This window comes from Pituophis catenifer, unplaced genomic scaffold, assembly GCF_029215685.1.
Source record: "Pituophis catenifer annectens isolate HBS135680 unplaced genomic scaffold, rPitCat1.0.hap2 SCAF_1, whole genome shotgun sequence".
In the NCBI taxonomy this organism is placed as follows: Eukaryota; Metazoa; Chordata; class Lepidosauria; order Squamata; family Colubridae; genus Pituophis; species Pituophis catenifer.
In genome coordinates, this window is record NW_027256881.1 from 348,226,269 (window position 1) to 348,253,336 (window position 27,068).

Consider the following 27,068-nt stretch of genomic DNA (forward strand, 5'->3'; position numbering starts at 1 on the left):
GCTCCATGGCTTAGGGCCAGGGTACTTACGGGACCGCCTTCTGCCACCAATAGCCTCCCACCGGCCAGTTCGCTCCCACAGAGAGGGCCTCCTCAGGGTGCCGTCGGCTAGACAATGCCGGCTGGCGACCCCCAGGAGGAGAGCCTTCTCTGTGGTGGCACCTACCCTTTGGAACAATCTACCCCCAGAGATACGAGTGATCTCCGACCTCCGGACCATTCGTCGGGCCCTAAAAACTCATCTCTTTCAGTTAGCCGGTCTCTCTTGATTTTATGATTTTATGGTTGGTTTTAAATTTTGATATGGATTTTAAATTGATAAATTTTAAACTATGGGCCAAATTTAATTATTTTAAATCTATTTTTTAATCGCACTTATGTATAAATGTTTTTTATTTTGGCTGTTCACCGCCCTGAGTCCGAAAGGAGAAGGGCGGTATAGAAATTCGAGTAATAAATAAATAAATAAATAAAATGTTCTGCACTCAGAAAATGAAATAAATAAATAAAATCACTATTGTTGATCCTCACATGAACTCCATCTTCACGGGAGCTCCAGAGTTTTCTGCAATGCTGCACAAATAGCCAGAGGGAAGCAGAACGAATCACTTTGTCACAAGGCCACATGGTGCAATGACAGAAGCGGCCACCATATTCCAAGGGACCACAACTGAATGAGGCCACTGGTGGCTGCTACCAAAATCATGCTGGAAGTGCTTGCTAAGCGAATCTGTCCCAACATTGATGAAGAACATCATTTTTTTATGCTTTACAGACCTGTGAACATGGTCACTGTGTAGTCTAGGACAATTGCCTACATTCACTTCATCCCAGCCCCCTCACCCCAGCTGACCCCTGGCATTCACCCCTCCCTAGCTGCTATGGTTGATGCTCCCCTCTTTGCCAACTGGATACCCCAGGCTGTGGCAGGAGTGATCACGATGGCTTTTTGATTCCCTTTGAGCTGCCCCACTTTGGTTCAATGCAAAGGGTGAGCACATGGGCCAGACAGCTTCTGTTCTCACCATGCAGCAGCCAATTCAGTGCTTCGGTTTGCTGATCAATTCCATGGCCTGAGGTGTGCAGTTTGCAAAGAGGGGCCCACAAGCTGTAGCCTGCTGTCAATGCAGGGCAGGACTCTGCTCTCTGTACAACTATCTGGGAGGGGAAAAAATTCAATCTCTCCTGGAGTGACAGAGCCTCTAATTTAGGAAACATCATCTATGGCTCTCCAGTTGGGACCACCGGTTGCATAATGCCTTTGCTGGCTTTGCTGGTGGACAGAATGTCAGGCCTGTCCCAGCTTAGACATTTAGGAAAGAAAAATCCTTGACTCTATCTGTAGAGTTGGGTATACCTTTACTAAAAGTCAAGTGTTACTGCGTAAGCAAAGCCAGATCTGAAGATTTCTGTATAAACCATGTAATTTCCCCTACTCCCAGGCCTTCCCCCATATGTCATCTTGTTAGTGTCCAATGAGCTTAAAATCAATTGTTTTGGTAATAGTTCTAAAGTTTGATGCTTATTTGGTGGCCCTTTGCCTTCTATTCCCATGCCTCTGTCCTTGGATCGTTCAGTCATTGCCTCTGGTTGCAAAGTTACTATTTCATCATTGTTACTAAACAAGCACTATCTGTCATGTTTATGTAGCTATTACAACTGCTTAAGCCTTCAGGCTCCAAATGCAGGACCAAAAATCAATAATCAATTCTCACAGCAGTATTGCTTGCTAAGAGTGTGCCCAGGGTAAATTTTCTCCAGAGAATAGTGGGAGGAACTCTTGAAGACCAAAGATTGCACTCATATTTATACATTTGAGAAAGAAGGAGAAAATGATTTATGCATAAGGTGGTATAATCATACCTATTCATAATTAACAAACTATCAATTATGTTGCCACTCTTCTACTGTTATTATCTTCAACAGAGAAATATTCTCTTAATAAAAAAGGATATCAGTTACGTTGCCATAGAAATGTTGATAAAGCTTATTGAAAGCCAGAGAATTGCTATTTTATGGGCCAGTTAGCACACATTCCTCCATTGTTTCTATTTCCCACATGAGAGGCCATTTTATGGAAAGGGAGTTATTATTTAAAATAACTGAATACTGGTAGAGAACTCTATATAGCCTCAGATGTCTAAGGAAACAACCATATAGGCCTAAAAGCACTGATTCCAACTCTTTAAAACACTATTTTAAAGAATAATTAAATTAAAAAGAATGGAATGAGAAAATGTCCTCCTTGAAATAATGAATACATCTTTAATAACCAGTTTTGCATCAACATTAGGCACTGGACAACACGAGGATATTTTGAAGGCATGATAAACAAAAGGCTGGGTGATTGCTGTTGACCACAGGTAAATTCAAACCAATTGTGGCATTTGATAAGGATTTTTTTAATGGAGAAATTCCTCTTTGAAGACATTATTTTTTTTTTTAGAAATCATCATATTCTAAACATGCCACAAAGAGAAATATAAATATAAAAAGCAGATCCCAGCATTAGTTAGACATTCTTGTTTCTTACTATATTTTCTCTACAATTCAGATCGGGCCTCAGCAGAATAATGTAGCATTTGGGGACAAAAATACAGGCCAAGAGAGCAGCCCCAGAGGCCAAAATGGAGAAGATCTCCACAGCCACCATGGATTTTCCTTTGGTGCTCAGGTAGGTGGGGAGGAAGGAGACCCAGACACTGCAAAAGACCAGCATGCTAAAAGTAATGAACTTGGCTTCATTAAAACTATCAGGCAATTTCCTAGCTAGAAATGCTACTGTGAAACTGACAAGGGCCAAAAAAGCTAGATAAATGAGGACCATGTAAAACATTAAAGCTGAACCTTCCTTACATTCTAAGATGGTCTCTCCAAACAAGGAGTGGAAGTCCAAGTTGAGAAATGGAGGAGAGGTTCCAAGCCAGGTGGCACAAAGTACTGTTTGGACCAGGGGACAAGCTAAGACAATAGAGTTAGTCAGTGGTTTTCCTAAGAGTTTCCTTGACCTGTTCCCTGGCTTGGTGGCCATGAAGGCCAGAACCACCATAACAGTTTTTGCCAACACAGAGGAAACTGCAAGGGAAAAGAGAATGGCAAAGACAGGTGACCTTCCCTGGTTGACCAATGAAGAGGAAGGAGCAGAGAAAGCAGAGTAGGAGGGAGACCAGCAGGATGTAGGTGAGTTCTCTGTTGTTGGCTTTAACAATTGGTGTATCATGATGTTTATAGAAAATCACCAGGACTGCAGATGTGCTCACAGAGAGAAAAAGAGTGAGAGAAACTAAAGTGTATCCCAGGGTGTCTTGATAGGCAAGAAAGTGGATCTTCTTGGCAATGCATTGGTCCTTGTCCTTGTTGGGATATTGGTCTTCTGGGCAGGGTTCACAGTGAGCAGCATCTGAAATCAAGAATCTTTGTTTAAGAATTCATTCATTCAAGGAAATCATGCTGCATTTATAATGGTTCTAGGATAGATTAGCCAGTGACGAGGATTAGTTCAGTTCTAGCTATCCATTCACTATGCAATTCTACGAGTAATGTGGCTTTCAGTTTGAGATTGCTGCCTGTTTTCTCCCCTTCTTTATAATGGAACACACAGAAGATCGATAGACCTGTTATCCAGGGAATGTTGCTGTTTTGTTTATGTGTACATTATCCTTGCCTTAACCTCTCTGCTTTGTGCTTCAAAAGTGTTCATTCAAACTTACTTGATCGCTCCTACTCTATCAAAGAGATACTGATAGATATATCTCCTCTTTCTCTGGCAGGTCTATTTCCTCAGAGTTTGATAGTATAGATGGATGAAGCATGCCCTAAGTAATAAGAATTAAAGCTTGGACTGAAAACCCCACTTCCTCAGGAAACGATTAGAATTTGGGTTTCACAATCAGATATTACAGGAGGAGTTGAAATGCATTTTGGAGATTCATAAATTCTGCCCTAAAACTATCCTGCATGGAACTGCTGAGGATTGGGAAAGGCGACTTCTGTGGCCAGGGCAATTTAGATCCATCAACTGAAAAGTTCTAGTGAAAAATATGAGTGCATGCCAATCATATCAAAAATGATCACAATAAAGAAAATAGATTTAATGAATGTCTTCTTTGATCTTGGAAGATCTACTTTTGAAGTTTGCTCTACCTGTCTGATTAGAAATGGTCCCTTCTGGACAAGGGTCACACTGGTAGCAGCAAACTGGCTTGCCCTCTGGAACTCTTCTCCTCTCTCCTGCATGGCACCTCTTTCTGCCACATCTGGCAAAGGGGATGGTCTGAAAGAGAAATATTTCAAATTACCTAAGCAATGAACTTGCTGCATTCATTCTTTCCCTCATTCCTATTTCCCTTTTTTATTCCTACTTCTATTTTCAGATTCTCTTCTTAGGAAATAGATTGCCACCATCTATCAAAAACCAGGAACAGCTGCTGGGGGATTCAGGCCATTGGCACTCCCAACCTACCATCAGATGTTGGAGATTGGAACTGGGATCTCAGCCTGTAGAGGAAGGCTTGTGACTGAACTACAGCATTTCTAAAAAAAGAACCATGAGGATACTACTGAGCATCAATGGTCCATGGAAATCACTGTTGCTTGCTGTAATTGCATCCTGCAGCATTTCAAGCATTGTTCCAAAGGCTAACCCTTTGTGGAATGACACAAATCAGGCATCAAATGTGTTACATGCAAAGCTGATTTTACACCAAATGACTGCCAAGATTTCTGACTCAATTGATTATTTTTCCAGTTAGAAAGATGTTGTACATCTCAAGAAGAGAATGAATCTTTCCTTCAATTTACAACATTTCCTTGCAGCTCACCTTTGTGCCCCAGACGATTCCATCAGATTTAATGTGAAATCTTGTCCTGGGGGAGCCTCAGGATTTACTTGCCCAACCTTCTTGGGGAGAAAAGATTGATTGGGGAGGAAAACCCAGTTAAGAAGATCATAACGAGCAGATCCCAGTCCATCTTCCGAGAAGGAGACTTCATCTCCAGCACTGTTGTTGAACTGCACATTCCTCAAATAGGGAAGAATCTGAAAGAAAGGAGACCTTCAGAAATAGGAGTATTTGGGCTAGAGCTATGGTTATGGCTTCTGTCAGAACATGGTGACCATCTTGAGAAGATGAGTTCATGTCTGAAAAGCTAGAGGAGTTCTCTTGGTGGAGAACTGAGCAATCTGCAGTAAGACCAAATATTTAACTCTGAAACTACAAATGGTTTTCCTTTGGTCCTTTGTATCATGGTTTCTTCAAATCCAGCTTTATCAGAATAAGTACACTGAAAGATTTTAGTGCCACATTCCAAAATTAATCATATTTTTTAATTAATTAATTAATTAAATTTATTTATTTGTCAATCATATATAAGATAACAGGTAAAAGTATAAACAGAATTTGGATACATGAAAAGATTAAAAAAAAAGGAATATTAGGACAGGGACATTAGGCTTGTTGGTATGCTTATGCACGCCACTTACAGACGTCTTGGGAATGGGGTGAGGTCAACAGTAGAAAATCTAAGGTTAAAGTTTTGGGGGTTTGGGGAAGTAACCACAGAGTCAGCACTCTGTTGCTGAAGTCGTATTTTCTGCAATACAGTTTGGAGCGGTTTACCTTGAGTTTGTATCTATTGTGTCCTCGTGTATTATTGTGGTTGAAGCTGAAGTAGTCATTGACAGGTAAGACATTGTAGCAGATAATTTTGTATACTACACTTAGGTCAGACTGAAGGCGGTGTAGTTCTAAATTGTCTAATCCCAAGATTTCGAGCCTGGTAGCATAAGGTATTCTGTTGTGAGCAGAGGAGTGGAGGACTCTTCTCGTGAAATATCTGTGGACTTGCTAAATTGTATTAATGTCTGAAACACAGTGCAGAGTCAAGGCAGATGAGCTGTATTCAAGAATTGGTCTAGCAAAGGTTTTGTATGTCCTAGTTTGCAATATAATATTACCAGAAATGAAGCTTTGCAAGATTAGATTAATAACTCTTAATGCTTTTGTGGCAATGTTGTTGCAGTGAGCTCTGGCACTTAGATCATTTGAGATGAGTACTCCAACATCCTTGACAGAGTGAGGGTCGTCTACGAGGTCGTATATGGTTTTCCTCCTGTAATACTTGATTACATGTAGTTTTAAATATTTACTTTGTCCTGGGGTCTTGTAACCGATAAATTCACTTTAGCAACAATTAAATAATTTGTATGAGAACAGAGTACAATTCCTCTGATTGTCTCTGCCTGAGAATTGAACAGAGCAAGAACAATGTCTGATGAAATGGACATCAAGGAAAAGGAAAGGCTTGCCCTGGTTTTTCTCTTCACTGTTCAGAGAAGTTCAACGTCTATCCATTAATGCAGAAAAGTCTGATGCGTTTGAGACAAACAACCCATTAAGACTATTTTGAGTCCTGCTTTATGTGCTCAGGTGAACCAAGATTTGCTGCATTCACACTACAACCTGAGCAGTACGATAAATGTAAAACTGGACAAATTGGGTGGGGTCAAACAGGATGTTAAATGATAGAAACATAAACCAGGGGTAAGAGGAATTGAGTGTCTTTCTACAAGTTGGATTTGGGTTATATGCTGAGGGAAACGGAGGTTGTTCTGCAACTGTCTCAAGTAGGACTTCTACTGACTTCTGGAAGCTTCTTTCTCAAACACAGCCAGATTGTTCTTTTGCTCTCAGCTGACATCTACTCCCTGTCATGGTTACCTCCTAAAACTCTGGCAACCATTGAAGCCTTTCAGGACTTTATGGATCTTATGGACAGCTCATTTGGTTTACTTCTCTTCTTCCCCCACCCCCGCAAACTCTTCCAACAAAACATTATTCTTATTTCATCTCTTTCTAATAATTGCTTTTAATACATTTTCCTTTCCAAGGAAGCCACAGAAATTACCTGCCATGACTGGACATTGGAGATCCTCTTTCCATGCCTCATAATGTTTGGTTGGGCTCTGGGTCCATACATTGCATGTAAAGTGTGTGCCACAGCAAAAATGGCATTGTAGATATTGTAACTTTCACCTGTCATGCTTGTTTCAAAAATGTAATTTGGCAGATTCTTCAGATTCTCCTTTCCTGTACATTGTTTTTCCCTCTTTGGAAGGATCTTGCCTGGCTGGTGAATCTTGCAGCCAAAGACTATTTCCCACCACGGAGGGAGAAATACATCCCCTTGTGGGTTCAAGGGGTCTAAAGACAGAACAAAATGATTGAATTCTGAGATATCCCCGGTGTGGTCCCTGAAATGCAAGACTCCATGGAAAGGCTTTAGAAATAGCAAGGTGTCTTCAGATTCATGCAAACTAAGTTTCCAATGGGAGGTTAAGATCCAAACATTCTGCAATGTTGTCTTGATCAATTTTTCCTGGACAGACAAAAATGCCTGTACACCAATAGTACAATCGAAGTCTCCAAACAGAATAATCACTTCAGTTTTTGACCAAGTCTTTAAATTGAGAAGTAATTTTTCCATTATAATCTGAATATTATCTAATTTCAACCTTTCAGTGAAGGCCAGGCAGATCTCCTTCTCCTGGAGCATTGGCATCAGAATTGAAATGAAATGTTCTCCCCTGTCATCTTCAGGGGCCATAAGACCAACCCAGTTCCACTGGAAATACAGGAGCAGCTGCACTAAACCCACATACTGAGGAGATTCCTTGGGATTAATCTGGAAGAAGGAAGGATAAACTCTTCTCTCTCCCTGAGAGAACCCAAAGCCAACACCGAGCTGGAGAAAAAGAGATTCTTTTTTCAAAAACAAAGTAAAGTTAGATATTTAGGGGTCACCATTGTGTGGTTTGTGGCCCCAGCAGTCAGGTTGTCTCATTTTGAGTGGCAAGCTTAATCTCCTTCCCTTTTTAGGAAGATCTCCCAGCAACACATTTTGATGTCACATCTTTGTTATATGCCCCCTCCCAGAAAAAACTACCTCTTTCACTTCTGAGTATGCTTCTGATGTTTATGTCAAGCCCAGCCATGGCTTGTCACAAGAACGTTCACACACACAACGCTCCTGCAATGATTCCAGGAGGGGATGTGCACCGGGTGGCTAGGTTTCGGTTGTGGTGGAGGCACTAATGGACTACTGGGGATGGTAGAATGGAAGCGAGATGAGGGGATATGTGGCCGATGAATCAACATCATTGTAGCTTCGGGAACGTCATGATCCCATATCCTGGTTAGAGTGAGCAGGAAGTGGCTGCCAAACACCTGAGACGCATTACGAGGGTGGGGTGCAGGCGGCGCGGCTTGTTTAAATTGTGCTGAGAGGTGTTTGCTCTCAGCGCCGACTTTGTATGGAGCATTCTCGTCTTTTCCTGATTCCCGTGTATAGTGAATTAAACCAAACACTGATCATCCAAACACAGTGAACTGGCTTTGATTGTTTCAGCGTTCACATAGATGTGGATTGGAAAGTTGAGAGTTTGTCTACTCCATACTGTGTCCAAGAGAGCTCCCTTACCTGTGGCACCTTAAAGATGCTGAAGATGGAGGCCATCTGCCTCGAGGATTTGGCACTGAGACCACCAATGATGGAGAACAGAGTGTCCTTCATGTCGCAATTGTACCCTGGAACCAGTTGGCCTCGTGAGGAGAGCATGGAGAGGCTGTTTAAGGAGATAGACCTCTCCCTCTGGAAGTGGCCATAGATGTGGAAGCCAAGGGTGATGTTGGGGAGCAGAAGAAAATCCTTATTGATCTGGGAGACAGCAAACATCAATGCAAGGGACTGCTGGTAGTTACTGGGTATAAGACTGTAGTGAGAAAAATATTGGAGAACATTACAGGAAAGCTTGTACATGGCTGTAGAATTTGCTTCACTATTTGTGGGGAATTCCCCACTGTTTGGGGGGAATTCTGGGAGCAGAAACTCCCAAATTTTACTGGGTTTGGATTTCCCTTGGCTAAACTTGGATGACTTTGTGAGAAAGGAGACAAGCCTTTCCATCAATATCATGGACTGTTTTATACTCTCTATCATCCCTGCCATATTCACTTTGCTTCGGTAGCTGAAATCCTTTCCAACTGCTCCCATTTCAATGTAATTCTTTCAGGTCTCTCTTGGAGCAGCTTCTTCAGGTGTGGTAAGGATTGCTGAGCACAGGACTACAGTGGGGGTCACCTCACAGGTTTACTGAAGGCTATTATTCATGAGTAATGCTGATTCCAACACTGAGAGGGATTTTTGTATCCTGGACACATGAAGAGTGCTGAACTTTTATTTGAATTTTCTACCAGAAGTTACTGGTGAGATTAATATTATAATTCAACTTCTTCACTAGGCCAGCACAGCTTCCCTCTTCATTTTTGTTGTTTATCATCTTCTTGATGAAGAGATTGAGAATTCCAGCATATTTCAACAGCTTGCTATTTTATTGAGAAAAGCATAAAATGTGCACTGCATCAAGACAGTACAGACTCTAGAAGTATTTCTGAAAAAATTTCCTGAATTTAAAGCAAAGAAAACAATTATCTGCATATTTCTCCTCCAGTTGAAACTTACGCACTATCTATAGGAAAATTCATTGTATCAAAGGCTGGGAGAACAGACATTACAATGGTTCCCAAGGGCAAATTCCCACCAATAATGAGATCACCAGGCCTATAGTAGCTTTCCTTTAAGTCGATATAACCCCTGAAAACACAGATGGTTTTCAGACTCTTTGCTGTAGTTGGAGCCAGGAGCCAGAAAAGCATCAGCAACAGCAGTAGCATGACTGTCAGTCTCATCTCCTTCCCTCCTAGAAGAGAAATCAAGGTTTATGCAGAAACTGATTTGAAGGTTTCTCCTGAAATCTCACTGGACTTTTAGCAGATCAGACACCACCTGTGCCTCCTGGATGTCCCCAGGACAAATTTATAGCAACTATGCTTTCTCTTACCTGTGTTTAGGCTGTGACCATAGAGGAAACAAAGGCATGTGAGTCTCTTCCAACCCAGGAGTGAGCTCTTTGCAAGGCTGGCTAAGGTGACACGATCTGCCCACCCCATCTGGTGAATTCAGAGATATTTTTAAAGCAAATTTTATCTTGGAAGATTTTTGTGCCTAGAAATCCACAGGGGATAGATGAAGCATGTATCTGTTCTTCTGATAATTGCAGGGAAGAGCCATTATCCTATCCTTTTAGCAACAGCTGCTCTTCATGCAGGAGAATGGAAAACATGTTTGTGTCTCTTGTAATTCACAGAGCAGATGGAGTCATGGAAAAGTTGTGTTGTTGACCTATGTGAAAGTGACCCCTGCAGAGAAGATAATAGGAATGCTACTTGGGAATAGTGGCACAAGGCATAAATGGAATTTGAGGAAGAATCTCAGGATATTAACTGCAATTTTTTGGCAAGATTTGAAAATTTCTGTTGCTGTATGCTAAGGGTAGGAATTGTCATCCGGGTGTCTCTTTTGGTCTTTTGGGGTGCTGCTCCCCAAATTACCAGGTCTGAAATTCTTTTCTAGAAGATTCAGTCACAGGACCAGTTGGGATCATTGCCACTGTACCAACCTTCCTGCTGCAGAGCAACCTCAATATCTGGGGCTCTGGAGGGCATTTCATGGTTGACTGTGGGGTTCCCTAGACTTAAGGTCTTGAGATATGTCAATTTGCCATCTCTAGAGCAATCCTTAGAGGCATTTCAATATGGCCACCATCCTTCTTGGCTCAATTCAAAACAGACCACTTCCAATGGGATCTGGGGAGGAGCTATCCTGGTCCCCTTTGTCCTGGCCAGATCATGGCCTGATAACTTTGAGATTCTTTTCTGCTACCCCTCTCTGCAGGGAGGCTGGATCTCTTCGACCAGTCCACTCTTTGTGTCTAATGGGATTCCAAAGGGAACTGAGGATTATACCCCAGGCTCTGCTGTGTGATCCCTCTGAGGCCTTGGCCACTGCCTGGAATAAGAAAGCTACTGAGGTCTTGGATGGGATCAAACACATGCAACCTCTCTTGGACCATTGTCCCCAACATGCCCCATGATTCAATTGACGGACCTGAAAAGGATCAAGGACACCCAGAGCTCTGCTGAAGGAACATGACAGATGAAGCTGACTGAACATGAGCTGGAGCAGGGGTGTCAAACTTCATTTCATTGAGGGCCAGATCAGGATTTTTGTTGCCCTTAGGGGAGCTGGGTGCGGCATGGCTGTGTGGTTGTGGGTGGATGGGTGGGTGTGGACAGGGTGGACATGGCGAGCTAGATGTCCCTCATGTTGGGGGGTGGGACCAGGCTGATCCACCAGAGGAGACTCACTGACCCTCTTGGGCCATGTGGGGGTACAGGTGGCAGCATGAGTCATCTGACCTTTGAGCTCCCAGGGCACCAGGACTCCACAGCCCTGCCCCACTTCCCTGAGGGGCTGCCTGGGCTCACTTGCCTCCTGCTCCAGGCTCTCTCTCCTTGCCCAGTCTGGGCTTCCTGGACTGTGGGGAGGGGCTGAGGGACAGTGGGGCTCCTGCTGGAGGGCTCTGCTACTGCTGGTGCCACTGCTTGAAGGCGAGGCAGGGGGTGAGGCTGTGTGGTATGTCTGAGGGGTCCCAATGTACGCTGGTGTAGGGTATGTAGGTCAGCTCTGGGGCTGGGCTCAGGCAAGGCAGAGTAGGAAGGGGAGTCCTGGCTACCTCTTGGAGATGGGACTCCCTGCCTTTCCCATATACTGGGGCCATTGTGGGTGGGGAAGTGGGTGGGAGGCTCATCCCACATTTCTGGTGGAGCTGGAGGAAGAGGTTTGGACAGCACAGGCTGAGCCTCATGGTGGCAGCAATAGGAGCAGGTGGAAGCAGATGCCTGGGGGAAGGCACGAGGTTTGTTCTGCAAGGGGGCCATGCATCTGCCTGCCCTGTTCCAGCTGGGATGGCCGTGGGCAAGCAAAAACAAATGGTGGGACAGAGTGGGTGAGTGAGTGGGCAGCCACCTGGTGCATTCAGCAGGCCTGATCACGTGCCGCCCCCCACGGCTCTGCCTCCCCCTTTTGCTTGGAGGGCCGGCCTAGCATTCCCAGTGCTTGGACCCACCTGCCCAGCATGGGCTGTGACTACTGCCAGACGCTGTTGGACCCTATGCACTCGTCCCCTCCTGTGTGTGGACTGGGGTGGGAGGGGCCTTGTGTTTGACATATCTGAGCTAGAGCTTCTATTAAGGCCCACCTCATGGCACTACAAGCCTCAAAATGTCAAAATTTCTGCATTCTTTTTGCACTTCTTATAACACTGAGTGACACCCGTGGCCTTTTCGAAGATGATCTGGAACCTTCTGGGTAAGGGTCATGTTGCAATATTTTCAGGATCAGACTCAATAAAGATAATAGAAGTTAGAGATTTAAATATATTTCTCTTTAATCATAATAGGCATTCTATATTCGCTGAATATTCAAGATAGAAGCAAGGAAAATGGGGAGGATGACTCCTTATATATACAAGGGGTGGAGCCAGGAATGGGAGTGGTAAATTATGAATACATTAAAGTCCAAAGAATAAGTTAACCCCTGATGTTCCATATATACATTATTTACACATTAGAGAATAAGGCATTTACATCTGACAAATCCCCCTCTAAATGCCGGTTCGTTATACAACACCAGTTACATTCAGATTCAGGACAATATAATACATATAATTTAGAAGTTAAATATTTGTGTTGTTTAGAAGGTAAGGGTTTTGTTAATATATCAGCTAATTGTTCAGAAGTATCACAATGTATTGCTTTGATGAATCCGTCTTGAGATAGTTGTCTCACGTGCTTAAATTTTATATCAATATGCCTGGACCTTTGTCCAATTGCATCGGATCTAGATATTTCAATGGCCGCTTTATTGTCTTCATGCATAATAAATGGTAAAGTAGGTTTCTTCCAAACATCTGTGATCAAATCATTGAACCATACAAGGTTATTTGCAGCTTTAGACAAGCAAACATATTCCGCTTCTGTGGTAGAAGTGGCTACCAGTTCTTGTTTACCAGTATACCAGTAAACTGGACAATCGTTCAATAGAAAAACATAACCAGAGGTACTCTTTCTGCATGATGTATCACCAGCCCAATCTGCATCAGCATAACAAGTAATTTTTGGTTCTTTGTCATTATTTGGTTCCAATATTAAACAAAAATCTAATGTACTTTTCAGATATCTTAAAATTCTTTTGACAGCTTCCCAATGATACAAGGTTGGTTTGCTAACATATCTTGACAATAAATTGAGAGGTAATGCAATATCTGGCCTAGTCCAATTAGATATATAAAGGAGTGAACCTATAACTGATCTGTAAAATGTGTTGTCTTTAAACTCAGGGGAAGATTCATCAGTGTTTCTAAGAAAATCAGTTTGCATAGGTGTGTCACATGTTTTGGCATTATTTAAGTTACATTTGTTTAGGAGTTCAATGATTTTATCTTTCTGAGTAAGTTTGAATCCCCTTTTAGTTTTGTTAATTTGTACACCAAGGTATTTATTCACTCTACCTAGTGATTTCAATGAGAAATGTTCGTTTAACTTATTTACAAAGATTTCCCTGCTCTCTTTATGCTTTCCAATATATAAAATATCATCCACATAAATTAATACAAATTCAATATGATCATTACTCTTTTTTACAAAGAAACAGTTATCAGCAGTGGTGGCGTTGAAATCCATGGTCTTAAGTACTTTTACCAAACAATCGTACCATCTTTTGCCAGATTGCTTCAATCCGTACAGACTCTTATTTAATAACCAAATTTCGTTCTTATTAGTGTATTGACTGTGTGGTGCTCTTACATATATTTCCTTATCTAATTTTGCGTGTAAGTATGCAGTCTGTATGTCATATTGAAACACGTCCAGATTGAGTGCAGATGCTACTACAAGAGCTGTTTTGACGCTCTCTGTTCTCACTGTTGGTGAATAAGTGTCAGTATAGTCTTCTGGATATTTTTGTGCATAACCTTGTGCAACTAGTCTGGCCTTGTATAAGGTATTACCTCCTTCCAAATTCTTAATTTTATAAATCCACCTGGTACCTATAATTGTTTTATCCTTAGGTGCGATCGCAGGTGTGAATACATTTAATCCTTGTAAACTTTCCATCTCTTTTTCCATAGCTAGTTCCCATTTTTCTCTTTCTTCACGGGGAAGTTTCAATACTTCCTCATATGTATTAGGTGTTATTTGTTCTCCATCCATATGCATTATGTAATCTTTGTATTTATTTGGTATTTGGTTTCTATTGTTTCTAATATTTCTTTCAGGTTTGCTATGGTTGTCATGCAAATATCTGGCTTCCTTTTTTGTTAATGTGTCTGTCTTTATTTTATGCTGACTATTTGTCCAAGTTTTGGTTTTGTTCTTACTTTTGTTAATATTTTGATTTTCTGTTGTTCCTTCCTCGCAAGATATATTATCTTTGCTTTTATTAGGAAATATTTCATTAAGGTGCAATTTAGACCAATTGGCCTGCTCATGGAACACAGCTGTTCTGGATACTATAAATTTGTTATTATTATCAATGAATCTGTACCCTTTGGTTCCAGTTTCGTATCCCATGAATCTTAATCTCCTGGATACGTTTTCTCCCTTTCTCCTCAATTGTTTAGGTATGTGTACGTCTGCAGTAACTCCAAATATGTGCATGTGTGCTAATTTGGGTTTTCTATTGTACATCACCTCATATGGTGTCTTATTCACAATACTGGACCATGTTCTATTTTGAGTGTAATTTGAATAATGTAAGGCTTCTGACCAAAATTGTTTGCCTAAACCAGCATCCTCTAATGTGCATCTAATCATGGTTTGTAGTGTGGAATTCTTTCTCTCTGCAATCCCATTTTGAAATGCAGAAAATGGATTGGACGTGAAATGTAGCATCCCTCTATCCTTTAACCATTGGGAGAATTCTTTAGACATGAATTCACATCCCCTATCTGTCATAATTTGTTTTATTCTGATATTATGCTGTGTTTCTATGCGTTTGTAGAATTCCTTAAATTTCTGAAAGGTTTCATCCTTGTGCTTTAATGTGTAAACAAAACCATAGCGACTGTAATCATCCACTATTGTTAGGAAGTAACGTTTTCTATAGGTAATTGATGGAGTTAATGGACCAACTAAGTCCATATGTACCAAATCAAAAATATTGTTAGTTGATCTGTTAGATTTTTTTGGTCTGGGACTGGTTTTTAGTTTGGTGGATTTACATACTGAGCATTCCAAATAATTTTCACAATTTTTTATTTTGACACCTTCTGCGTGTTCAGTCATTTTTTGTACTACGGGAAAGCTTGCATGTCCTAACTTCCTATGTAAGATGTGAGCACACTCATCATGAATTGGTTTACCTATTTTTGGTTTCTTCTCATTGTGTGTATTTTTGTTATCATGAGTTATTTTACATTCATCATTGTCACTGTTACTGACATTTTCATCATCTGCTTCAATACAATCTTCCATATTTGAATCAATGTTATGTAACCATCTTTCTTTGGTTATCAGATAGGGTAGACCCCCTTTTATCATCACAGTACCTACATTTGTTTTGTTCTTTTCTATAGTTGCTTTCCCCTTTGAGAAAACTATATTGATGTCAGATTCTCTGCTGAGTTTTATAGCACTCAGTATGTTGTGAGGTATTTCTGGGATTAATAATACCCCCTCTATTTTCCCTAAACCAGGCAAGGTCACATTTCCTCTGCCTAATACTTGAACCTTTTCTTGATTAGCTACCTTTATCACAAACTTATCTTCTGTAAATGAAGTTAATATACTTTTGTTGTTAGTGGTGTGATTTGTTGCACCAGAATCAATAAGCCAATTATTGTTCTCATCTTGTTGTGTTCTGGTGCTGTCTTGTTTATTTAGCCCATTTAGTGACCCAGATTTTCTCTCTTTTGAATTTTCTCTACCCCCTCTACTTTCTCTGTAATTTGGTGGACTTCTATATTTGTGTCTATCTGTGGAAGATTGTCTGTAATTGTATTTGCTCCTATATTCTGGCCTATGTCTCTCCCTTGGGACTTTGGGACAGTCTCTTCTACTGTGTTCCCTGGATCCACAATTGTGGCATCTAAAGGCCTCATTATATTTATCTTGAAAGACTACTTTCCTAAAAGATTTGTGTTCTGTTTGGTTACTGGAACGATTTTTTCTTGAATTGTCTTCTGCTATCAATTTGTTAGATAGACTTTCTATTGATAAATATCCCAAATTAATGGTATCTAAGTGTGACATAAAGCTATCCCATGATGGATCAAGTGAATTGATAATAACACTTTTCATTGTTTGATCTGAAATCACTTCCCCCCTCAATTGCAGCTCAGCTCTTATTTTGTTTAGATTTATCAAATGCTCACTTATAGAAACCCCTGGTTTCACTCTAGAAGAAAAGAAATCCTTAGACATTCTTGTGGTTGTGGCTACGCTATCGCTGTGAAATAGATTAAACATGCATTGAATTATTTCTGATACGGTTAGGTTTGGTTTGATGCTATGATATATTGCAGGAGACACGCTAGAAATTATTATGAAAAATGCTCTATGATGTAAACAATCTATTTTTAAAGTCCAAGGTCTTCTTGGAGGACTAGTTATAAAGAATAGTAAATTTTCTTTCATGAAAATAACCTGAAGCTGTTGGTACCACTCTTGTAAATTAATGCCATCAACTCTAAGTTTTGGGAAGTCACTGGGTAAGTTCCCCACATTATTTTGTCCATTACTTACAACCTGAGGCAGTCCGTGGTCTCTCAAGTGCAGGAAATTACAGAACGGCATTGGGATGCTTGTAACGAGTCTGCGCGGTTCTCTGGCCAGTTCAAGTCTTTCGGGGCCGTCTACGTAGTTTTGCACATGCGCGTTGCTCATTTCTTCTTTGGCGCCGTTGTGGAAGGTTCTCTCCATTTCAGCTCTCTCGATCCGCTCCTCTTCAGATGAGTCGGTCTCTGGCTCGGTTTTTGGGGCTTTGGTGATGGCGACGGTTCTTCTCTTCCTCTTGTGTGCGCTGGCACTCGATTCTGTCTGCGGTGTAGGACGGAATCGGCATGGCTCTCTGGGCTCGGGTGTCGTCGTTTTCGAAGTCAGGATGGGAGCGTGCAGGTCTTGAGTTGTCGGTTTGATTTCTTGCTTCTTCGTTGATGTCTTGGAGATTTTCAATCTTGGCCCAAAAGCAGCAAAAAGCGTTTTCATTGCTGACTTTACTTGAGACTTTGTTAAATCGTCTTCACTTTCTGATTTTGGTTCATCTGAAGAGTTTGAGACTTCTTTTTCACTTTCTTCGTCTGATAGCGTTTTTCGCGCCAGAAATTTTGAACTGAGCGTTTTGATTGGCTCTGCTTCACTCTCTTTTGAAGTTCGTTGAAACCAAGATGGCTGCCATTCAAAATTTCGCGCGAGGTCACATCTTTTCTTTTTTACAACTATTTTCTCAGTAGTCATTTCACTCACAGTTTTTTGATCTTTGGGTTTTTCTTTAATGACGTTTTTCTCTCTCGCTGCTCCGCTGTTCCTCAGCATCTCCTGGAGGTCCGCGATGAGGCTTTCATCATTCTTTTGGCTTTTTAGTATCTTTAATATCTCTGACCTGAGTTCGTTATTTTCTATCTCAATTTCTTCCTGGTCGTTGTTTTCACTCATCAGTTCTTCTTCTTCAGTGGTGTATTCTTCGGATTCTCTCGAAATCGCATTAGTGGATTCGTTGATCATCTCTTGATCAGTTTCTATTTCTTTGCTGTAGGCCCTGGTGTTGGGCCTATCTTTCTTGGACATTTTTAATTACTTATTGAGTCAATAAACCATCCTCTGCTACCAGCTTGTTGCAATATTTTCAGGATCAGACTCAATAAAGATAATAGAAGTTAGAGATTTAAATATATTTCTCTTTAATCATAATAGGCATTCTATATTCGCTGAATATTCAAGATAGAAGCAAGGAAAATGGGGAGGATGACTCCTTATATATACAAGGGGTGGAGCCAGGAATGGGAGTGGTAAATTATGAATACATTAAAGTCCAAAGAATAAGTTAACCCCTGATGTTCCATATATACATTATTTACACATTAGAGAATAAGGCATTTACATCTGACAGGTCATGTGTAGGTTTTCCTTCAGGCCTCACAGGATGTTATAAAGATGGTGGACCGTAACTTTATATGTTTACAATCTATTAAATAAATGAGCCTCACGAAGATTTTTAAACTAAACTGTTTTATTTACGAAAATAAACAAAGCCTATTCAAGAGAATATCAGTTGTCAGTCTCTTCCTTAAGTATCTTGTCAGCTCTTTCTACAGTCGCCCTGTACTATTGGAGTTTGGGCCTTTCTTCCTCAGAAGGGAGAGGCTTTAGGGACTTCAGCTCTGCCTCTGATCCCGAACTGGGTTAGCCTGCTGGCAAGCAGCTCCTTATATGCTGACAGTTAGTGACAGTTAGTGACAGTTAGGGAAGGCATAGAAAAAGCCCGGGAGATTCAAAACCAGGAGCTGCACTCTGATTGGCCTATTCAATTATCTAAGCCAAAGCCAATTAATAGGCACAGCAACTGTGAGGGATTTTTTTTTTCTCACACTCACAGAGGAATTCTGGTTGATAAAATTGCTTGGATCTCTTCCCAGTTGGAGGCCAAGCATGATGTGGATCCTATGGAGAAGGCTGGGGAAAGGACTTTTGCACTAATTTAGGAACAGTTTGATCCGGCTGATCCCAAGGATGTCGACAGAGTCCATGGGATGTAGTTGTGACCACCTGTGAACTAGATCCATGCCCCCCTGTTAATGACATGGTTGTTAAATGAATCTGGCTTCCCCATTGACCTGACTTGTTGGAAGGTCAGAAAAGAGGACCCCGGGACACTGCAACCGTCATAAATATGAGCCAGTTGCCAAGGGCCCAAATTTTGACCACATGCCCATGGGAATGCTTCAATGGTCATAAGTGTGAAAAACAGTCATAAGTCACTTTTTTCAGGGCCTTTGTAACTTTGAACGAGGATGGCCTGTATAATGTCACATAAGGGTTTTAAACCTGTATTAACCTTATGGTTAAAAACCATAAGGGTTTTATTGTCTGTATTTTATTTTGGCTGTTCACCACCCTGAGTCCTTTGGGAGTAGGGCGGTATAGAAATTTGATTAATAAATAAATAAATAAATAAACTCCTTCTGTGTTTAATTTTTATATTGATTGTATAGTTTTTGGTTTTTGGTTTATTTAGATCAATAGGCCAATTTTAAATAGCACATTTTCTCCTTTTATTGTAAGATGTTCTGCACTCAGAAAATAAAATAAATAAATGAAATCACTGTTTTTGACCCCACCTGAAACTTCACCTTCGCTGGAGCTCCAGAGTTTTCTGCAATGCTGCACAAATAGCCAGAGGGAAGCAGAACGAATCACTTTGTCACAAGGCCACATGATGCAATGACAGAAGCGGCCACCATATTCCAAGGGACCACGACTGAATGTGGCCACTGGTGGCTGCTACCAAAATCATGCTGGAAGTGCTTGCTTAGCGAATCTGTCCCAACATTGATGAAGAACATCATTTGTTTATGCTTTACAGACCTGTGAACATTGTCAATGTGTAGTCTGGGACAATTGGCTACATCCACTTCATCCCAGCCCCCTCACCCCACCTGACCCATGGCATTCACCCCTCCCTAGCTGCTATGGTTGACTCTCCCCTCTTTGCAAACTGGATACCCCAGGCTGTGGCAGGAGTGATCATGGTTGCCTTTTGACTCCCTTTGAGCTGCCCCACTTTGGTTCAATGCAAAGGGTGAGCACATGGGCCAGACAGCTTCTGTTCCCACCATGCAGCAGCCAATCCAGTACTTCGGTTTGCTGATCAATTCCATGGCCTGAGGTGTGCAGTTTGCAAAGAGGGGCCCACAAGCTGTAGCCTGCTGTCAATGCAGGGCAGGACTCTGCTCTCTGTACAACTATCTGGGAGGGAAAAAAATTCAATCACTCCTGGAGTGACAGAGCCTTTAATTTAGGAAGCATCATCTTTGGCTCTCCAGTTGGGACCACCGGTTGCATAATGCCTTTGCTAGCCTTGCTGGTGGACAGAATGTCAGGCCTGTCCCAGCTTAGACATTTAGGAAAGAAAAATCCTTGACTCTCTTTGTAGAGTTGGATATACTTTTACTAAAAGTCAAGTGGTTACAGCGTAAGCAAAGCCAGATCTGAAGATTCTTGTATAAACCATGTGATTTCCCCTACTCCCATATGTCCCATATGTCATCTTGTTAGTGTCCAATAAGGTTAAAATTAGTTGTTTTGGTAATAGTTCTAAAGTTTGATGCTTGTTTAGTGGCCCTTTGCATTCTATTCCCATGCCTCTGTCCTTGGATCGTTCAGTCATTGTCTCTGGTTGCAAAGTTACTATTTCATCATTGTTGCTAAACAAGCACTATCTGTCATGTTTATGTAGCTATTACAACTGCTTAAGCCTTCAGGCTCCAAATGCAGGACCAAAAATCAATAATCAATTCTCACAGCAGTATTGCTTGTTAAGAGTGTGCCCAGGGTAAATTTTCTCCAGAGAATAGTGGGAGGAACTCTTGAAGACCAAAGATTGCACTCATATTTATACATTTGAGAAAGAAGGAGAAAATGATTTATGCATAAGGTGGTGTAATCATACCTATTTATAATTAACAAACTATCAGTTATGTTGCCACTCTTCTACTGTTACTATCTTCAACAGAGAAATATTCTCTTAATAAAAAAGGATATCAGTTACGTTGCCATAGAAATGTTGATAAAGCTTATTGAAAGCCAGAGAATTGCTATTTTATGGGCCTGTTAGCACACATTCCTCCATTGTTTCTATTTCCCACATGAGAGGCCATTTTATGGAAAGGGAGATGTTATTAAAAAGAACTGAATACTGGCAGAGAACTCTATATAGCCTCAGACGTCTAAGGAAACAACCATATAGGCCTAAAAACACTGATTCCAACTCTTTAAAACACTATTTTAAAAAATAATTAAATTAAAAAGAATGGAATGAGAAAATGTCCTCCTTGAAATAATGAATACATCTTTAATAACTAGTTTTCCATCAACATTAGGCACTGGACAACATGAGGATATTTTGAAGGAATGATAAAGAAAAGGCTGGGTGATTGCTGTTGACCACAGGTAAATTCTAACCAGTTGCAGCATTTGATAAGGAATTTTTTAATGGAGAAATTACTCTTTGATGACATCATATTCTAAACATGCCACAAAGAGAAATATAAATATAAAAAGCAGATCCCGGCATTAGTTAGACATTCTTGTTTCTTACTATATTTTCTCTACAATTCAGATCGGGCCTCAGCAGAATAATGTAGCATTTGGGGACAAAAATACAGGCCAAGAGAGCAGCCCCGGAGGCCAAAATGGAGAAAATCTCCACAGCCACCATGGACTTTCCTTTGGTGCTCAGGTAGGTGGGGAGGAAGGAGACCCAGACACTGCAAAAGACCAGCATGCTAAAAGTAATGAACTTGGCTTCATTAAAACTATCAGGCAATTTTCTAGCTAGAAATGCCACTGTGAAACTGACAAGGGCCAAAAGTCCTAGGTAAGAGAGGACACCGTAAAACATTAAAGCTGAACCTTCCTTACATTCTAAGATGGTCTCTTCAAACAAGGAGTGGAAGTCCAAGTTGAGAAATGGAGGAGAGGTTCCAAGCCAGGTGGCACAAAGGACTGCCTGGACCAGGGGACAAGCTAAGACAATAGAGTTGGTCAGTGGTTTTCCTAAGAGTTTCCTTGACCTGTTTCCAGGCTTGGTGGCCATGAAGGCCAGAACCACCATGACAGTTTTTGCCAACACAGAGGAAACTGCAAGGGAAAAGAGAATGGCAAAGGCAGATTGTCGTATAAGACAGGTGACCTTCCCTGGTTCACCAATGAAGAGGAAGGAGCAGAGAAAGCAGAGGAGGAGGGAGACCAGCAGGATGTAGGTGAGTTCTCTGTTGTTGGCTTTAACAATTGGTGTATCATAATGTTTATAGAAAATCACCAGGACTGCAGATGTGCTCACAGAGAGAAAAAGAGTGAGAGAAACTAAAGTGTATCCCAGGGTGTCTTGATAGGCAAGGAAGTGGATCTTCTTGGCAATGCATTGGTCCTTGTCCTTGTTGGGATATTGGTCTTCTGGGCAGGGTTCACAGTGAGCAGCATCTGAAATCAAGAATCTTTGTTTAAGAATTCATTCATTCAAGTAAATCATGCTGCATTTATAATTCTAGGATAGATGAGCCAGTGACGAGGATTAGTTCAATTCCAGCTATCCATTCACTATGCACTTCCATGAGTAATCTTGCTTTCAGTTTGAGATCGCTGCCTGTTTTTTCCCATACTTTATAATGGAACCCACAGAAGATCAATAGACCTGTTATCCAGGAATGTTGCTGTTTTGTTTATGTGTACATTATCCTTGCCTTAACCTCTCTGCTTTGTGCTTCAAAAGTGTTCATTCAAACTTACTATCAGAGAGACACTGATAGACATATCTCCTCTTTCTCTGGCAGGTCTATTTCCTCAGAGTTTGAAAGTATAGATGGATGAAGCATGTCCTAAGTAATAAGAATTAAAGCTTGGACTGAAAACCCCACTTCCTTAGGAAAAGATTAGAATTTGGGTTTCACAATTAGATATTAGAGGAGGAGTTGAAATGAAAGTTGGAGATTCATAAATTCTGCTCTAAGACCATCCTGCATGGAACTGCTGAGGATTAGGAAAGGCGACTTCTGTGGCCAGAACAATTTAGATCCATCAACTGAAAAGTTCTAGTGAAAAATACGAGTGCATGCCAATCATATCAAAAATGATCACAATAAAGAAAATAGATTTAATGAATGTCTTCTTTGATCTTGGAAGATCTACTTTTCAAGTTTGCTCTACCTGTCTGATTAGAAATGGTCCCTTTTGGACAAACTTCACACTGGTAGCAGCAAACCTGCTCGCCCTCTGGAACTCTTCTCCTCTCTCCTGCATGGCACCTCTTTGTGCCACATCTGGCAAAGGGGATGGTCTGAAAGAGAAATATTTGAAATTACCTAAGCAATGAACTTGCTGCATTCATTCTTTCCCTCATTCATTCTTTTCCTATTTCCCTTTTTTATTCCTACTTCTATTTTCAGATTCTCTTCTTAGGAAATAGATTGCCACCATCTATCAAAAACCAGGAACAGCTGCTGGGGGATTCAGGCCATTGGCACTCCCAACCTACCATCAGATGTTGGAGATTGGAACTGGGATCTCAGCCTGTAGAGGAAGGCTTGTGACTGAACTACAGCATTTCTAAAAAAAGAACCATGAGGATACTACTGAGCATCAATGGTCCATGGAAATCACTGTTGCTTGCTGTAATTGCATCCTGCAGCATTTCAAGCATTTTTCCCAAGGCTAACCCTTTGTGGAATGACACAAATCAGGCATGAAACGTGTTACATGCAAAGCTGATTTTACACCAAATGACTGCCAAGATTTCTGACTCAATTGATTATTTTTCCAGTTAGAAAGATGTTGTACATCTCAAGAAGAGAATGAATCTTTCCTTCAATTTACAACATTTCCTTGCAGCTCACCTTTGTGCCCCAGACGATTCCATCAGATTTAATGGTGAAATCTTGTCCTGGGGGAGCCTCAGGATTTACTTGCCCAACCTTCTTGGGGAGAAAAGATTGATTGGGGAGGAAAACCCAGTTGAGAAGATCGTAACGAGCAGATCCCAGTCCATCTTCTGAGAAGGAGACTTCCTCTCCATCACTGTTGTTGAACTGCATATTCCTCAAATAGGGAAGAATCTGAAAGAAAGGAGACCTTCAGAAATAGGAGTATTTGGTTAGAGCTACGGTTATGGCTTCTATCAGAACATGGTGACCATCTTGAGAAGATGAGTTCATGTCTGAAAAGCTAGAAGAGTTCTCTTGGTGGAGAACTGAGGAATCTGCAGTAACACCAAATATTTAACTCTGAAACTACAAATGGTTTTCCTTTGGTCCTTTGTATCATGGTTTCTTCAAATCCAGCTTTATCAGAATAAGTACACTGAAAGATTTTAGTGCCACATTCCAAAATTAATCATATTTTTTAAATTAATTAATTAATTAAATTTATTTATTTGTCAATCATATATAAGATAACAGGTAAAAGTATAAACAGAATTTGGATACATGAAAAGATTAAAAAAAAAAGGAATATTAGGACAGGGACATTAGGCTTGTTGGGATGCTTATGCACGCCACTTACAGACGTCTTGGGAATGGGGTGAGGTCAACAGTAGAAAATCTAAGGTTAAAGTTTTGGGGGTTTGGGGAAGTAACCACAGAGTCAGGTATTGCATTCCAGGCATTGAGCACTCTGTTGCTGAAGTCGTATTTTCTGCAATCGAGTTTGGAGCAGTTTACCTTGAGTTTGTATCTATTATGTGCTCGTGTATTATTGTGGTTGAAGCTGAAGTAGTCATTGACAGGTAGGACATTGTAGCAGATAATTTTGTATACTACATTTAGGTCAGACTGAAGGTGGTGTAGTTCTAAATTGTCTAATCCCAAGATTTCGTGCCTGGTAGCATAAGGTATTCTGTTGTGAGCAGAGGAGTGGAGGACTTCTCTTCTCGTGAAATATCTCTGGACTCGCTCAATTGTATTAATGTCTGAAATACAGTGCGGATTCCAGGCAGATGAGCTGTATTGAAGAATTGGCCTAGCAAAGGTTTTGTATGTTCTAGTTTGCAGTATAATATTACCAGAAATGAAGCTTTGCAAGATTAGATTAACAACTCTTAATGCTTTTTTGGCAATGTTGTTACAGTGAGCTCTGGCACTTAGAACATTTCAGATGAGTGCTCCAAGATCTTTGACAGAATGAGGGTCGTCTACGGGGTCGTATATGGTTTTCCTCCTGTAATACTTGATTACATGTAGTTTTAAATATTTACTTTGTCCTGGGGTCTTGTAACCGATAAATTCACTTTAGCAACAATTAAATAATTGGTATGAGAACAGAGTAGAATTCCTTTGATTTTCTCTGTCTGAGAATTCAACAGAGCAAGAACAAAGTCTGATGAAATGGGCATCAAGGAAAAGGAAAGGCTTGTTTTTTCTCTTCACTGTCCAGAGAAGTTCAATGTCTATCCATTAATGCAGAAAAGTCTGATGTGTTTGAGACAAAAAACCCATTAAAACTATTTTGAGTCCTGCTTTATGTGCTCAGGTGAACCAAGATTTGCTGCATTCACACTACAACCTGAGCAGTACAATAAATGTAAAACTGGACAAATTGGGTGGGGTCAAACAGGATGTTAACTGATAGAAACATAAACCAAGGGTAAAAGGAATTGAGTGTCTTTCTACAAGTTGGATTTGGGTTATATGGTAAGGGAAACGGAGGTTGTTATGCAACTGTCTCAAGTAGGACTTCTACTGACTTCTAGAAGCTTCTTACTCAAACACAGCCAGATTGTTCTTTTGGTCTCAGCTGACATCTACTCCCTGTCATGGTTAGCTCCTGAAACTCTGGCAACCATTGAAGCCTTTCAGGACTTTATGAAGGTCTTTCTTCTATGGATCTTATGGACAGCTCATTTGGTTTACTTCTCTTCTCCCCCCACCCCCAAACTCTTCCAACAAAACATTATTCTTATTTCATATATTTGTAATAAATGCTTTTAATATGTTTTCCTTTCTAAGGAAGCCACAGAAATTACCTGCCATGACTGGACTTTGGAGATCCTCTTTCCAAGCCTCATCATGGTTGGCTGGGCTCTGGGTCCATACATTGCATGTAAAGTGTGTGCCACAGCAAAAATGGCATTGTAGATATTGTAACTTTCAGCTGTCATGCTTGTTTCAAAAATGTAATTGGGCAGATTCTGCAGATTCTCCTTTCCTGTACATTGTTTTTCCCCCTTTGGAAGGATCTTGCCTGGTTGGTGAATCTTGCAGCGAAAGACCTTTTCCCACCATAGAGGGAGAAATACATCCCCTTGTGGGTTCAAGGGGTCTAAAGACAGAAGAAAATGTTTGAATTCTGAGACATCCCCGGTGTGGTCCCTGAAATGCAAGACTCCATGGAAAGTCTTTAGAAATCGCAAGGTGTTTTTATATTCCCTCGCACTAGGTTTCCAATGGGAGGTTAAGATCCAAACATTCTGAAATGTTTTTATCTTTAATTTTTTATGGAGAGACAAAATTGTCTGTACACTGAAAGTACAACTGGGGTCTCCAAAGAGAATAATCACTTCAGTTTTTGACCAAGTCTGGAAATTGAGAAGTAATTTTTTGAATATAATCTCAAAATCATGTGATTTTAGCCTTTTAGTGAAGGCCAGGCCGATCTCCTTCTCCTTAAGCATTGGCATCAGAGTTGAGATGAAATGTTCTCCCCTGTCATCTTCAGTGGTGAAAAGTCCAACCCAGTTCCACTGGAAATACAGGAGCAGCTGGACTAAACCCACATACTGAGGAGATTCCTTGGCATTAATCTGGAAGAAGGAAGGATAAACTCTTCTCTCTCCCTGAGAGAACTCAAAGCCAACACCGAGCTGAAAAACAATGAGATTCATCTTTCAAAGACAAAGTAAAGTCTTAGGGCAACTTTAGGAGTCACCATTGTGTGGCTTTTGCTCCACCAGTCAGGCTGACTCACTCTCAGTGGGAAGCTTCATCTCCTTCCCTTCTTAGGGAGAGCCACCACTTACACATCTTGACTGATTGTGATATGTCAGAAGACAAGAGAAGAACCCAACAACCTGATGCAGGAAATAAATGTTACTAAAATGGTGGCCACCCTTTTATGAAGAATAAACAAAGAGTCACAGGCTCATGATGTGCTTCCCCCAAACTACTTTTAATTTCCTCTTGGCTTATGTGTGTGTTTTCATCTTTGCCTTATCCATATTGTATCCAAGGGAGCTCTCTTACCTGTGGGACCTTGAAGATGCTGAAGATGGAGGCCATCAGCCTTGAGAGTTTGGAGTTGAGATCACCAATGACAGACAGCAGAGTGTCCTGCAGCTCACATTTGTACCCTGGAACCACTTGGCCTCGTGAGGAGAGCATGGAGAGGCTGTTTAAAGAAATAACTATCA

The 27,068-nt window shown here is 41.0% G+C and overlaps 1 pseudogene; it reads right to left on the minus strand.

Annotated features, from left to right (window-relative positions):
* Positions 1 to 2,559: 2,559 nt before the first annotated feature.
* Positions 2,560 to 27,039, minus strand: LOC139312552 (vomeronasal type-2 receptor 26-like; annotated as a pseudogene).
* Positions 27,040 to 27,068: the final 29 nt, after the last annotated feature.